General features: G+C 44.1%; 1 protein-coding gene across 1 annotated transcript in view; it reads left to right on the top strand.

Moving 5' to 3' along the window:
• Window positions 1–388: 388 nt before the first annotated feature.
• LOC120060368 (transmembrane protein KIAA1109 homolog) overlaps window positions 389–16,394 on the top strand; it is a 145,935-nt gene continuing 129,929 nt past the window's right edge. Inside the window, exon 1 of the mRNA XM_039009639.1 lies at window positions 389–494. The gene's annotated coding sequence lies outside the window, so the exon portion shown is untranslated. The remainder of the gene's footprint in view (window positions 495–16,394) is intronic.

Raw genomic sequence — 16,394 nt, 5'->3', positions numbered from 1 at the left:
GTGCATTCTGGGCGATTCTGGGACATGGAGAGCTCTCCTTCAAGGAGTGAATGGAAGTCAATTGGGCGCTAGCTCAAAAACCCAACCGTAGCATGAATTTCGTTAACAAGAAGTACAACATTACAAATATTTACCAAGATGTGAGATAAGTAACTTGCCGTATGTAATATTGTATAGCATTGGAACCGTACAATTGCGTACTTTTCAGTAAAATAAGCACGTTTCTCGACTCACCCTGACTTTGAGAAGGGATTGCTTAGCATCTGCGTGACGGATCATAACAACGTGATCGCGATTGGTCGATAGTCTGCTGGATTATACGTTCATCCATTCATTTCCCAATTAGATTCCTATCTCCTCCTTTCTTAATATCTCTGGCTAGATGTCATGTAAATATTCTGGAGAGCCGCTAAGGATGTCTAAAAGAACAAAAGGATAGAACTCCCGAACAATTGGAGCAAAATGAAATCGAATGCCATACAAAGTATATCAAGGTTTGTGTTATCTGTTTTTGCCCTTAGACTTTCTATACGGAGAAAGACCAAGTCGTTGGGTGCGGCCTGGCTGTTGTAACATGCTAACTAGTCTAGATAGCAAACGTCATTAGCTTACTTACCTGAAGCTTTGGGGAACCGTGGCTGTCAACGATGCTGCAAGGCAGACATGGCGTTGCAAGTGTCTGTTGGTTTACTTGAAATGACCCTATTCGTGTGTTTTGTTCATAACATGTAGATACATTGATGACCTCAGAATTCCCCAAATCTCAAATTAATTGTTAGCGGACGAGTGTATAAACTGGCGCTCGTGCCCACACAGCAAACAAACCGAGCTAGCTAACGTTACTAGCTAATTTGCTAACTGACTAACTGAAGTAGTTTTCAAAATGTTGATCATTACCGGGGGACCCTCCCCTGGTCGTTGAATACGATCGATTCGGCCCCCCCCCAAACATGGATGTGCACAGCAGCCAGTATTCATTGCAATCGTGAGAGTGCAAGGTCGTTCACTCTTGTTCTGAAAGCCACATAACGTTAGCTAGCTGGCTAACTAAGCCAGCTTGCCTCTTAGCTAACTAATTTACAAACAGAAATACTCCCATTTATGACCGTCACAGTATATTTCATCTGGCCAGACGTAACTATTTGTCATGATGGTTGCTTCACTTATGCTGTTGTCAAACATCCAATTTACCATTGCAACATTTTTGAGCCTGCCTTGAAAGATTTAAGCAGTAGAGGCTCTTTAGAGGAGGAAGGGGAGGACCATGCTCCTCAGTGAATTTCATAAAAATAGTAAAACATTAAAGCTATCCTTTTAGATAACTATACTAAATTTATTCACGTTTATTCACATCACCAAATAATTTATCAAAACACACAGATTTGCAATGAATGTCTACAGTGTCCTCAACAGCACTCTAGGATAGCACCATGGTTAGCCGGAAGACAGCTAGCTTGTGTCCTCCTCTGGGTACATTGACTTCAATACTAAACCTAGGAGGCTCGTGGTTCTCACCATCTTCCGGCTACACAGTAATTATGACAACTTCCGGAGGACGTCCTCCAACCTATCAGAGCTCTTGCAGCATGAACTGACATGTTGTCCACCCAATCAAAGAATCAGATACATAATCTACTACTGAAAGCACAAGCTACAGCTAGCTAGCACTGCACAGTGCATACAATGAATGTGTTGAGTAGTTGACTCAGAGAAAAAGACAGTAGTTTAACAGTTAACTAATTAATTTCTTCAAAAATGGAGCACCGAGAGAGAGAGCTATATTTCATCTATTTGTTTTACTTCCACTTACTTAGCTAGAAAATGCAGCTAGCTAGTTTAGTGTACTCAAACACCATGCTCAAACAGAGGGATGCTATGTTAGCTAGCTGGCTTTGACTATCCAACACAAGACTGGAACAATTCAAAGTCGAGGTTGAGATACTGTCTGCTTGCATAAGTGTTAAAGAACACATTTCACGCCCATCCACATTTTCTCAAGAGATGCTGAAAGAAATCCTATTTCTCCACTCGTGTTCCCGAGACAAAATTAACATTTGTTTAATTTCACTGCGAGAAATGTATAATTCTGCAGGAGTTGATATTACAGTTGAAGTCGGAAGTTTACATACACTTAGGTTGGAGTCATTAACTTGTTTTTCAACCACTCCACAAATGTCTTGTTAGCAAACTATAGTTTTGGCAAGTCGGTTAGGACATCTACTTTGCTCATGACATAAGTCATTTTTCCAACAATTGTTTACAGACAGATTATTTCACTTATAATTCACTGTATCACAATTCCAGGTGGTCAGAAGTTTACATACACTAAGTTGACTGTGCCTTTAAACAGCTTGGAAAATTCCAGAAAATGATGTCATGGCTTTAGAAGCTTCTGATAGGCAAATTGACATAATTTGAGTCAATTGGAGGTGTACCTGTGGATGTATTTCAAGGCCTACCTTCAAACTCAGTGCCTCTTTGCTTGACATAATGGGAAATTCAAAAGAAATCGGCCAAGACCTCAGAAAAAGACCTCCACATGTCTGGTTCATCCTTGGTAGCAATTTCCAAACACCTGAAGGTACCATGTTCATCTGTACAAACAATAGTACGCAAGTATTAACACCATGGGACCACGCAGCCGTCATACAGCTCAGGAAGGAGACGCGTTCTGTCTCCTAGAGATCAACGCCGATACCGATTATTGGAGGACAAAAAAAAGCTGATACCGATTAATCGGCCATTTAAAAAAAAATATATATATATATATATATTGAGACAATTTGATGACAATTACAACAATACTGAATGAACAATGAACACTTGTATTTTAACTTAATATAATACATCAATAAAATCAATTTAGTCTCAGATGAAACATGTTCAATTTGGTTTAAATAATGCAAAAAGAAAGTGTTAGAGAAGAAAGTTAAAGTGCAATATGTTCCATGTAAGAAAGCTAACGTTTGAGTTCCTTGCTCAGAACATGAGAACATATGAAAGCTGGTGGTTCCTTTTAACATGAGTCTTCAATATTCCCAGGTAAGAAGTTTTAGGTTGTAGTTATTATAGGACTATTTCTCTCTATACCAATAGTATTTCATATACCTTTGACTATTGGATGTTCTAATAGGTACTTTTAGCATAGTCTTCACACAGTTCGCAACGAGCCAGGCGGCCCAAACTGCTGCATATATCCTGACTCTGTTGCACAGAACGCAAGAAAGTGACACAATTTCCTTAGTTAAAATAAATGTATGTTAGCAGGCAATATTAACTAAATATGCAGGTTTAAACATATATACTTGTGTATTGATTTTAAGAAAGGCGTTGATGTTTATGGTTAGGTACACATTGGTGCAACGACAGTGCTTTTTTCACGAATGCGCTAGTTAAATCACCCGTTTGGCGATGTAGGCTGTGATTCAATGATAAATTAACAGGCACCGCATCGATTATATGCAACGCAGGGCAAGCTAGATAAACTAGTAATATCATCAACCATGTGTAGTTAACTAGTGATTATATTAAGATTGATTGTTTTTTATAAGATAAGTTTAATGCTAGCTAGCACCTTACCTTGGCTCCTTGCTGCACTCGCATAACAGGTAGTCAGCCTGCCACCCAGTCTCCTCGTGGAGTGCAATGTAATCGGCCATGATCGGTGCCCAAAAATGCCGATTACCGATTGTTATGAAAACTTGAAATCGGCCCTAATAAATCGGCCATTCCGATTAATCGGTCAACCTCTAGAACATACTTTGGTGCGAAAAGTGCAAATCAATCCCAGAACAGCAGCAAAGGACCTTGTGAAGATGCTGGAGGAAACAGGTACAAAAGTATCTATATCCACAGTAAAACGAGTCCTATATCGACATAACCTGAAAGGCCGCTCAGCAAGGAAGAAGCCACTGCTCCAAAACCGCCACAAAAAAGCCAGACTATGGTTTGCAACTGCAGATGGGGACAAAGATCGTACTTTTTGGAGAAATGTCCTCTGGTCTGAGGAAACAAAACTAGAACTGTTTGGCCATAATGACCATTGTTATGTTTGGAGGAAAAAGGGGGAGGCTTGCAAGCCGAAGAACACCATCCCAACCGTGAAGCACGGGGGTGGCAGCATCATGTTGTGGGGGTGCTTTGCTGCAGGAGGGACTGGTGCACTTCACAAAATACACTGCTCAAAAAAATAAAGGGAACACTTAAACAACACAATGTAACTCCAAGTCAATCACACCTCTGTGAAATCAAACTGTCCACTTAGGAAGCAACACTGATTGACAATAAATTTCACATGCTGTTGTGCAAATGGAATAGACAACAGGTTGAAATTATAGGCAATTAGCAAGACACCCCCAATAAAGGAGTGGTTCTGCAGGTGGTGACCACAGACCACTTCTCAGTTCCTATGCTTCCTGGCTAATGTTTTGGTCACTTTTGAATGCTGGCGGTGCTTTCACTCTAGTGGTAGCATGAGACGGAGTCTACAACCCACACAAGTGGCTCAGGTAGTGCAGCTCATCCAGGATGGCACATCAATGCGAGCTGTGGCAAGAAGGTTTGCTGTGTCTGTCAGCGTAGTGTCCAGAGCATGGAGGCGCTACCAGGAGACAGGCCAGTACATCAGGAGACGTGGAGGAGGCCGTAGGAGGGCAACAACCCAGCAGCAGGACCGCTACCTCCGCCTTTGTGCAAGAAGGAGCAGGAGGAGCACTGCCAGAGCCCTGCAAAATGACCTCCAGCAGGCCACAAATGTGCATGTGTCTGCTCAAACGGTCAGAAACAGGCTCCATGAGGGTGGTATGAGGGCCCGACGTCCACAGGTGGGGGTTGTGCTTACAGCCCAACACCGTGCAGGACGTTTGGCATTTGCCAGAGAACACTAAGATTGGCAAATTCGCCACTGGCGCCCTGTGCTCTTCACAGATGAAAGCAGGTTCACACTGAGCACATGTGACAGTCTGGAGACGCCGTGGAGAACGTTCTGCTGCCTGCAACATCCTCCAGCATGACCGGTTTGGCGGTGGGCCAGTCATGGTGTGGGGTGGCATTTCTTTGGGGGGCCGCACAGCCCTCCATGTGCTCGCCAGAGGTATTCTGACTGCCATTAGGTACCGAGATGAGATCCTCAGACCCCTTGTGAGACCATATGCTGGTGCGTTTGGCCCTGGGTTCCTCCTAATGCAAGACAATGCTAGACCTCATGTGGCTGGAGTGTGTCAGCAGTTCCTGCAAGAGGAAGGCATTGATGCTATGGACTGGCCCGCCCGTTCCCCAGACCTGAATCCAATTGAGCACATCTGGGACATCATGTCTCGCTCCATCCACCAACGCCACGTTGCACCACAGACTGTCCAGGAGTTGGTGGATGCTTTAGTCCAGGTCTGGGAGGAGATCCCTCAGGAGACCATCCGCCACCTCATCAGGAGCATGCCCAGGCGTTGTAGGGAGGTCATACAGGCACGTGGAGGCCACACACACTACTGAGCCTCATTTTGACTTGTTTTAAGGACATTACATCAAAGTTGGATCAGCCTGTAGTGTGGTTTTCCACTTTAATTTTGAGTGTGACTCCAAATCCAGACCTCCATGGGTTGATAAATTTGATTTCCATTGATAATTTTTGTGTGATTTTGTTGTCAGCACATTCAACTATGTAAAGAAAAAAGTATTTAATAAGAATATTTCATTCATTCAGATCTAGGATGTGTTATTTTAGTGTTCCCTTTATTTTTTTGAGCAGTGTAGATTGCGTCATGTGGAAGGAAAATTATGTGGATATATTGAAGGAACATCTGAAGACATCAAAGTTAAAGCTTTGTCGCAAATGGGTCTTCCAAATGGACAATGACACCAAGCATACTTCCAAAGTTGTGGCAAAATGGCTTAAGGACAACAAAGTCAAGGTATTGGAGTGGCCATCACAAAGCCCTGACCTCAATCCTATAAAAAATTTGACCACTGTTGTGTCGAATAAAATGTTATTTGTCACATACACATGGTTAGCAGATGTTAATGCGAGTGTTGTGAAATGCTTGTGCTTCTAGTTCCGACAATGCAGTAATAACCAACGAGTAATCTAACCTAACAATTCCACAACTACTACCTTATACACACACAAGTGTAAAGGGATAAAGGATATGTACATAAAGATATATGAATGAGTGATGGTACAGAACGGCATAGGCAAGATGCAGTAGATGGTATCGAGTACAGTATATACATATGAGATGAGTAATGTAGGGTATGTAAACATAAGTGCATAGTTTAAAGTGGCTAGTGATACATGTATTACATAAAGATGGCAAGATGCAGTAGATGATATAGAGTACAGTATATACATATACATTATATTAAGTGGCATTGTTTAAAGTGGCTAGTGATACATTTTTGATCATTTTCCATCAATTTCCATTATTAAAGTTAGCTGGAGTTGAGTCAGTATGTTGGCAGCAGCCACTCGATGTTAGTGGTGGCTGTTTAACAGACTGATGGCCTTGAGATAGAAGCTGTTTTTCAGTCTCTCGGTCCCTGCTTTGATGCACCTGTACTGACCTCGCCTTCTGGATGATAGCGGGGTGAACAGGCAGTGGCTCGGGTCGTTGTTGTCCTTGATGGTCTTTATGGCCTTCCTGTGACATCGGGTAGTGTAGGTGTCCTGGAGGGCAGGTAGTTTGCCCCCGGTGATGCGTTGTGCAGACCTCACTACCCTCTGGAGAGCCTTACGGTTGTGGGCGGAGCAGTTGCCGTACCAGGCGGTGATACACTCCGACAGGATGCTCTCGATTGTGCATCTGTAGAAGTTTGTGAGTGCTTTTGGTGACAAGCCGAATTTCTTCAGCCTCCTGAGGTTGAAGAGGCGCTGCTGCGCCTTCTTCACAACGCTGTCTGTGTGGGTGGACCAATTCAGTTTGTCCGTGATGTGTACGCCAAGGAACTTAAAACTTTCTACCCTCTTCACTACTGTCCCGTCAATGTGGATAGGGGGGTGCTCCCTCTGCTGTTTCCTGAAGTCCACAATCATCTCCTTTGTTTTGTTGACGTCGAGTGTGAGGTTATTTTCCTGACACCACACTCCGAGGGCCCTCACCTCCTCCCTGTAGGCCGTCTCGTCGTTGTTGGTAATCAAGCCTACCACTGTAGTGTCGTCCGCAAACTTGATGATTGACGCGTGCATGGCCACGCAGTCGTGGGTGAACAGGGAGTACAGGAGAGGGCTCAGAATGCACCCTTGTGGGGCCCCAGTGTTGAGGATCAGCGGGGTGGAGATGTTGTTTCCTACCCTCACCACCTGGGGGCGGCCCGTCAGGAAGTCCAGTACCCAGTTGCACAGGGCGGGGTCGAGACCCAGGGTCTCGAGCTTGATGACGAGTTTGGAGGGTACTATGGTGAATGCTGAGCTGTAGTCGATGAACAACATTCTCACATAGGTATTCCTCTTGTCCAGATGGGTTAGGGCAGTGTGCAGTGTGGTTGCGATTGCGTCGTCTGTGGACCTATTGGGGCGGTAAGCAAATTGGAGTGGGTCTAGGGTGTCAGGTAGGGTGGAGGTGATATGGTCCTTGACTAGTCTCTCAAAGCACTTCATGATGATGGAAGTGACTGCTATGGGGTGGTAATCGTTTAGCTCAGATACCTTAGCTTTCTTGGGAACAGGAACAATGGTGGCCCTCTTGAAGCATGTGGGAACAGCAGACTGGGATAAGGATTGATTGAATATGTCCGTAAACACACCAGCCAGCTGGTCTGCACATGCGGCTGGGGATGCCGTCTGGGCCTGCAGCCTTGCGAGGGTTAACACGTTTAAATGTTTTACTCACGTCGGCTGCAGTGAAGGAGAGTCCGCAGGTTTTGGTAGCGGGCCGTGTCAGTGGCACTGTATTGTCCTCAAAACGAGCAAAGAAGTTATTTAGTCTGTCTGGGAGCAAGACATCCTGGTCCGCGACGGGGCTGGTTTTCTTTTTGTAATCCGTGATTGACTGTAGACCCTGCCACATACCTCTTGTGTCTGAGCCGTTAAATTGTGATTCTACTTTGTCTCTATACTGACGCTTAGCATGTTTGATTGCCTTGTGGAGGGAATAGCTATACTGTTTGTATTCGGTCATGTTTCCGGTCACCTTGCCCTGGTTAAAAGCAGTGGTTCGCGCGAATGCTGCCATCAATCCACGGTTTCTGGTTTGGGAATGTTTTAATAGTTGTTGTGGGTACGACATCGCCGATGCACTTTCTAATGAACTCGCTCACCGAATCAGCGTATTCGTCAATGTTGTTGTTGGACGCAATGCGGAACATATCCCAATCCACGTGATCGAAGCAGTCTTGAAGCGTAGAATCAGATTGGTCGGACCAGCGTTGAGCAGACCTGAGCGCGGGAGCTTCTTGTTTTAGTTTCTGTCTGTAGGCTGGAAATAACAAAATGGAGTCGTGGTCAGCTTTTCCGAAAGGAGGGCGGGGGAGGGCCTTATATGCGTCGCGGAAGTTAGAATAACAATAATCCAGGGTTTTACCAGCCCTGGTTGCGCAATCGATATGCTGATAGAATTTAGGGAGTCTTGTTTTCAGATTAGCCTTGTTAAAATCCCAGCTACAATTAATGCATCCTCAGGTTACATAGAGTCAAATAAAGTTCGTTCATGTGTCTGCTTGGGGGGGAATATATACGGCTGTGATTATAATCGAAGAGAATTTCCTTGGTAGATAATGCGGTCGACATTTGATTGTGAGGAATTCTAAGTCAGGTGAGCAGAAGGACTTGAGTTCCTGTATGTTGTTATGATCACACCACGTCTCGTTAATCATAAGGCATACCCACCCGCCCCTATTCTTACCAGAAAGATGCTTGTTTCTGTCGGCGCGATGCGTGAAGAAACCAGCTGGCTGCACCGACTCCGATAGCTTCTCTCGAGTGAGCCATGTTTCCGTGAAGCAAAGAACGTTACAGTCTCTGATGTCTCTCTGGAAGGCAACCCTTGCTCAGATTTCATCAACCTTGTTGTCAAGAGACTGGACTTTGACGAGTAGTATGCTAGGGAGCGGTGCGCGATGTGCCCGTCTCTGGAGCCTGACCAGAAGACCGCTTCGTTTGCCCCTTTTACGGCGACGTTGTTTAGGTTCGCCGGCTGGGATCAGATTCATTGTCCTGGGTGGAAGGCAAAACACAGGATCCGCTTCGGGAAAGTCATATTCCTGGTCGTAATGATGGTGAGTTGACGTTGCTCTTATATTCAGTAGTTCCTCCCGACTGTATGTAATAAAACCTAATATTACCTGGGGTACCAATGTAAGAACTAATACGTAAAAAAAAACTAAATACTGCATAGTTTCCTAGGAACGCGAAGCGAGGCGGCCATCTCTGTCGGCGCAAACTCCTGACCCACTGGGAATGTGATGAAAGAAATAAAAGCTGAAAGAAATAATTATCTCTAATATTATCCTGACGTTTCACATTCTTAAAAGAAAGTGATGATCCTAACTGACCTAAAACAGGGAATTTGTACTTGGATTAAATGTCAGGAATTATTAGAAACGCCGTTTAAATGTATTTGGCTAAGGTGTATGTAAACTTCCGACTTCAACTGTATATTTCGCTACATGTGAGAGGTTGGCAAGATGGCGACGACAGAGAAGGTCGCCTCTCTTCGAGTCCTTAGGAAACTATGCAGTATTTTTAGTTTTTTTTGTATTATTTCTTACTTTGTTAGCCCAGAAAATCTTAAGCATTTTTACATACAGCCGGAAAGAACTATTGGATATTAACATTATGATGAGGAATACGACTTTCCCGAAGCGGATCCTTCGTTCGGACCACCACCCAGGACATTGGATCTAATCCCAGAGGCTGACCCAAAACAACGTCGCTGCACAAGAGGTAGACGGAGCGACCTCCTGGTCAGAATTTCGGAGGCGTGCACACCACCCACCGCTTCCGAGTATATTACTCGCTGATGTCCGGTCTCTAGACAATAAGGTGGACGAAATTAGGGCAAGGGATGCCTTCCAGAGATACATCAGAGATTGTAACATTCTCTGTTTCGTGGAAACATGGCTCTCTCGGGATATGTTGTCAGACTTGGTACAGCCACCGGGTTTCTAAATGCGTCGCGCCGACAGAAATAAACAACTCTCTGGGAAGAAGGGCGGGGGTGTTCACTTGACCTAGAATTCCTTACAATCAAATGCCGACCACATTATCTCTCAAGATAATTCTCTTCGATTATAGTCACAGCCGTGTATACCCCCCCCCCCCCCCCCCCCCCCCCCCCCCCCCCCACAAGCAGATACCACAACAGCCCTCAAGGAACTTCACTTGGCTCTATGTAAACTGGAAACCATATGTCCTGAGGCGGCATTTATTGTAGCTGGGGATTTTAACAAAGCTAATTTGAGAATAAGGCTACCTAAATTCTACCAACATATTGACTGTAGCACGCTTGCGGGCAATACACTGGATCACTGCTACTCTAACATCTGCGATGCATACAAGGCCCTCCCTTCAGCAAATCTGACCTCAACTTCATTTTGCTCCTACCGTCCTACAGGCAGAAACTGAAACAGGATGTACCCGTGACTAGAACCATTCAACGCTGGTCTGACCAATCAGAATCCACGCTTCAAGATTGTTTTGATCACGCGGACTGGGAAATGTTCTGGGAAGCCTCAGAGAATAACATCGATTTATACGCTGACTCAGTGAGTGAATTTATAAGGAAGTGCATTGGAGATGTTGTACCCACTGTGACTATTAAAACCTACCCAAACCAGAAACCGTGGATGGATTGCGGCATTCGCGCAAAACTGAAAGCGCGAACCACCGCATTCAACCATGATAAGATGACTAGGAATATGGCCGAATATAAACAGTGTAGTTATTCCCTCCGTAAGGCAATCAAACAAGCAAAATGTCGGTATAGGGAGAAAGTGGAGTCGCAACTCAACAGCTCAGACACGAGACGTATGTGGCAGGGTCTACAGGCAGTTGCGGACTACAAAAAGAAAACCAGCCTCGTCACGGACACCGATGTCTTGCTTCCAGACAAACTAAACACCTTTGCCCGCTTTGAGGATAATAAGGTGCCACTGAAGCGGCCTGCTACCAAGGACTGCGGGCCCCCCCTCTCTTTCTCTGTGGCCGACGCGAGTAAGGCATTTAAATGTGTTAACCCTCGCAAGGCTGCTGGCCCAGACGGCATCCCGAGCTGCATCCTCAGAGCATGCGCAGACCAGCTGCTTCAAGATGGCCACCATTGTTCCTGTACCCAAGAAGCAAAGATCACTGAACTAAATGACTATCGCCCTGTAGCACTCACTTCTGTCATCATAAGGTCCTTTGAGAGACTAGTCAAGGATCATATCACCTCCACCTTACCTGCCACCCTAGACCCACTTCAGTTTGCATACTGCCCCAACAGGTCCACAGACGATGCTGTTCATTGACTAGAGCTCAGCATTCAACACCATGGTACCCTCAAACGATGCTAAATGACTATCGCCCTGTAGCACTCACTTCTGTCAGGAAAACAACCTCTCACTCAACGTCAACAAAACAAAGGAGATGATCATGGACTTCAGGAAACAGCAGAGGGTGCACCCCCTATCCACATCGACGGGACAGTAGTGGAGACGGTGGAAAGTTTTTTTAAAGTTCCTTGGCGTACACATCACGGACTAACTGAAATGGTCCACCCACACAGACAGCGTGGTGAAGAATGTGCAACAGCGCAACCTCAGGAGGCTGAAGAAATTTGTCTTGTCAACTAAAACCCTCTCAAACTTTTACAGAGGCACAATTGAGAGCATCCTGTCGGGCTGTATCACCGCCTGATACTGCAACTGTTCCGCCTTCTACCGCAAGGCTCTCCAGAGGGTGGTGCGGTCTGCACAATGTATCACTGGGGGCAAGCTACCTGCCCCCCAGGACACCTACACCACCCAATGTCACAGGAAGGCCAAAAAGATCATCAAGGACAACAGCCACCCGAGCCACTGCCTGTTCACCCAGAAGACGATGCCAGTACATGTGCATCAAAGCTGGGACCGAGAGACAGAAGCTGTTTTTCAATCTTAAGTCCATCAGACTGTTAAACAGTCATCACTAACACAGAGAGGCAGGCTTCTGCCTAGATAGACTCGAATCATTGGCAACTTTAATAAATGGATCAATAGTCACTTTATATAATTTTTTACATATATCTTACATTACTCATCTCATATGTATATACTGTATTTTATACCATCTATTGCACCTTGTCTGTGCCGCTCGGCCGTCGCTCATCCATATATTTATATGTACATATTCTTATTCCATCCCTTTACATTTGTGTGTATTAGGTAGTTGTTGTGAAATTGTTAGATTACTTGTTAGATATTACTGCATGGTCGGAACTAGAACCACAAGCATTTCGCTACACTGGCATTAACATCTGCTAGCGTATGTGTATGTGTATGTGACCAATAAAATTAGATTTGATTTGAATTTGTTATAGACCTACAGCCAGTGTGCCTATTTCAGTTACTGTTCTATTTATCCATGTACTTAAATTAGGAATATTCAGTTCATTCATGGTTACAGTGAAACTCATGAGCTCGATATCAAAGGTGCATGTTAACAGCTTATCTTGAATAAGACCTTAAGCAGGATATGAGCTACTATCCGGAATACTGTGCGCATGTGAACGTGGTCACCAAGACATTGGAGCAACGTTGGGAGCAAGGCACGGAGGCAGGCAACCGTCTGTCTAAAGAGACTACACTAACATGACTGCTTGGTGGGCCAACCTGATAAGGATCACCGACAAGGAAATAACAACATTGCCAAGTGATGATGACCTAGGGGGTTGGACAACTAGGTTTTCAGAAAGTGCGTCTGGCAGGTCCTCTAGATAGTATTTAAATCTTGTCATAACTCCTGCTTATAATCTACTACCATGGCATGCTTTGTATCACTGTACTCTGATCTGGTTTGTCAAGTTTCTGTAGTATTAGGTGTATATTCACTCCTGTGAACTTTCAGGAAAAATTGTCTGTCGTTACTTGACAATCCTGATTCACAGTTCTGTGGTGAATTCATTACGATGATTCTGTTGCAAAACATTGTCTGTTGTAAAATGTTTTGCAACAGAAACCATTTACTCCAAATGCTCTTCAAAGTGATATAAAAGCTGCTGGGTTCTTAAAGGTCCAATGCATTTCTGGGTAACAATTATGTACCTCACTGTGATTTCTCAAGCAAGAATGTTGTTTTTCACAATTCCTGACATTTAATCTGAGTAAAAATTCCCTGTCTTAGGTCATTTAGGATCATCACTTTCTTTTAAGAATGTGAAATGTCAGAATAATAGTAGAGAGAATGATTTATTTCAGATTTAATTTCTTTCATCACATTCCCAGTGGGTCAGAAGTTTACATACACACAATTAGTATTTGGTAGCATTGCCTTTAAATTGTTTAACTTGGGTCAAATGTTTCGGGTAGCCTTCCACAAGCTTCCCACAATAAATTGGGTGAATTTCGGCCCATTCCTCCGGACACAGCTTGTGTAACTGAGTCAGGTTTGTAGGCCTCCTTGCTCGCACAAGCTTTTTCAGTTCTGCCCACAAATGTTCTATAGGATTGAGGTCAGGGCTTTGTGATGGCCACTCCAATACCTTGACTTTGTTGTCCTTAAGCCATTTTGCCACAACTTTGGAAGTATGCTTGGGGTTATTGTCCATTTGGAAGACCCATTTGTGACAAAGCTTTAACTTCCTGACTGATGTCTTGAGATGTTGCCTCAATATATCCACATAATTTTCCTTTCTCATGATTGCATCTATTTTGTGAAGTACATGATACTGCCACCCCCGTGCTTCACGGTTGGGATGGTGTTCTTCGGCTTGCAAGCGTCCCCCTTTTTCCTCCAAACATAACGATGGTCATTATGGCCAAACAGTTCTAGTTTTGTTTCATCAGACCAGAGGACATTTCTCCAAAAAGTACAATCTTTGTCCCCATGTGCAGTTGCAAACCATAGTCTGGCTTTTTTGTGGCGGTTTTGGAGCAGTGGCTTCTTCCTTGCTGAGCGGCCTTTCAGGTTATGTCGATATAGGACTCATTTTACTGTGGATATAGATACTTTTGTACCTGTTTCCTCCAGCATCTTCACAAGGTCCTTTGCTGCTGTTCTGGGATTGATTTGCACTTTTCGCACCAAAGTACGTTAATCTTTAGGAGACAGACCGCGTCTCCTTGAGCGGTATGACGGCTGCGTGGTCCCATGGTGTTTATACTTGCGTACTATTGTTTCTACAGAAGAACGTGGTACCTTCAGGCATTTGAAAATTGCTCCCAAGGATGAACCAGACTTGTGGAGGTCTTTTTCTGAGGTCTTGGCTGACTTCAACTGTATAAGCACAGGTAAAAACACATTTCTGACTACACTGGGTCTTTAAATGGAAATTTTAAATGTATGGTTAATGTATGGTTAATTTAAATGTATAAGTTAATTTTAAATGTATGGTTTCCACATGTTGCTATTCCAGTCTGAATAGCCTGTGACTTGTTTGGCACACATCTATAAATTATTGATTCTTCCATGCTCTGAAGTGGAGTGAAGTCTGCAGACTTCCTTAACTTCATCCAGCAGCTAATCTTTATTTTAGAGAGACAATACTTAACTGTAGCTTCCATTTTAAGAACAAAACGAAACTTAACAGCATTTGGGGTAGCATAAATGGTTTCTGTTCAAAACGTTTTGCAACAGTATCGTCGTAATGAAGGCCCCCTGGTTTCACTCAACACACATACGCACAGGAGTGTTTATGAACGGCAGTGCTTACAATGCCTTTGGAAAGTATTCAGATCCCTTGACCCTCCACATTTTGTTACTTTACAGCTTTATTCTAAAATGGATTAAATACAAATTCTCAGCAATCTACACACAATACCCCATAATGACAAAGCGACTTAAGGTTTAACTTTTTTTGCAAATGTATTAAAAAGAAAAAACAATTATGTAAATAAGTATTCAGACCCTTTGCTATGAGAATCAAAATTGAGCTCAGGTGCATCCTGTTTCCCTTGATCATCCTTGAGATGTCTCTACAACTTGATTGGAATCTACCTGTGGTAAATTCAATTGATTGGACATGATTTGGAAAGGGACGCAGCTGTCTTGATAAGGTCCCACAGTTGACAGTGCATGTCAGAGCAAAAACCAAGCCATGAGGTCGAAGGAATTGTCCGTAGAGGTCCGAGACAGGATTGTGTCGAGGCACAGATCTGGGGAAGGGTACCAAAAAATGTCTGCAGCATTGAAGATCCCCAAGAACAAAGTGGCCTCCATTATTCTTAAATGGAAGAAGTTTGGAACCACCAAGACTCTTCTTAGAGCTGGCCACCCGGACAAACTGAGCGATTGGGGGAGAAGGGCTTTGGTGGGGGAGGTGACCAAGAACCCGATGGTCACTCTGACAGAGCTCTGGAGTTCATCTGTGGAGATGGTTGTCCTTCTGGAATGTTCTCCCATCTCTGCAGCTCTACAGTGGCCAGACGGAGCCTCTCCACTAAAATTCACACAACAGCCCGCTTGGAGTTTGCCAAAAGACACCATAAAAGGCACATGGTGGCATTATGCTTTGGAAGTTTTTCAGCGGCAGGGACGTCTATCGAGGGAAAGTTTTTTAAAATTACAATTTAAAATGTAACCTTTTATTTTACTAGGCAACATTCAGTTAAGAACAAATTCAATTTTACAATGGCGGCCTACCGGGGAACAGGGGGGTAAGTGCCTTGTTCAGGTGCAGAACGGCAGATGTTTACCTTGTCAGCCCAAGAATTCGATCCAGCAACCTTTCGGTTACTGGCTAATGCTTTAACCACTAGGCTACCTGCCGCCCCAGAGTAATCCTTGATGAAAACCTGCTCAGGACCTCAGACGAGGGCGAAGGTTCATTCTCCAACAGGACAACGACCCTTAGCTCTCAGCCAAGACAATGCAGGAGTGGCTTTGGGACAAGTCTTTGAATGTCCTTGATTGGCCCAGCAAGAGCCCGGACTTGAACCCGATCTAACCTGACAGAGCTTGAGATGATCTGAAGAGAAGAATGGGAGAAACACCCCAAATACAGGTCTTCCAAGCTTGTAGCTTCATACCCAAGAAGACTCAAGGCTGTAATCGTTGCCAAAGGTGCTTCAACAAAGTACTGAGTAAAGGGTCTGAATACTTATGTAAATGTATTAAAAATACAAATATCACATTTGCAAAAATGTTGTCATTATGGGGTATTGTGTGTTGATTGCTGAGGGAAAAAAACAACCATTTAATACATTTTAGAATAAGGCTGTAACGTAACAAAATGTGGGGGGGAATATCAAGTGGTCTGAATATTTTCCGAAGGCACTATCTCCATTAATAT

Source organism: Salvelinus namaycush, chromosome 15, assembly GCF_016432855.1.
Source record: "Salvelinus namaycush isolate Seneca chromosome 15, SaNama_1.0, whole genome shotgun sequence".
Lineage (NCBI taxonomy): Eukaryota > Metazoa > Chordata > Actinopteri > Salmoniformes > Salmonidae > Salvelinus > Salvelinus namaycush.
The sequence above is the reverse complement of the archived record's forward strand: the minus strand, read 5'-3'. Positions and strand labels throughout refer to the sequence as shown.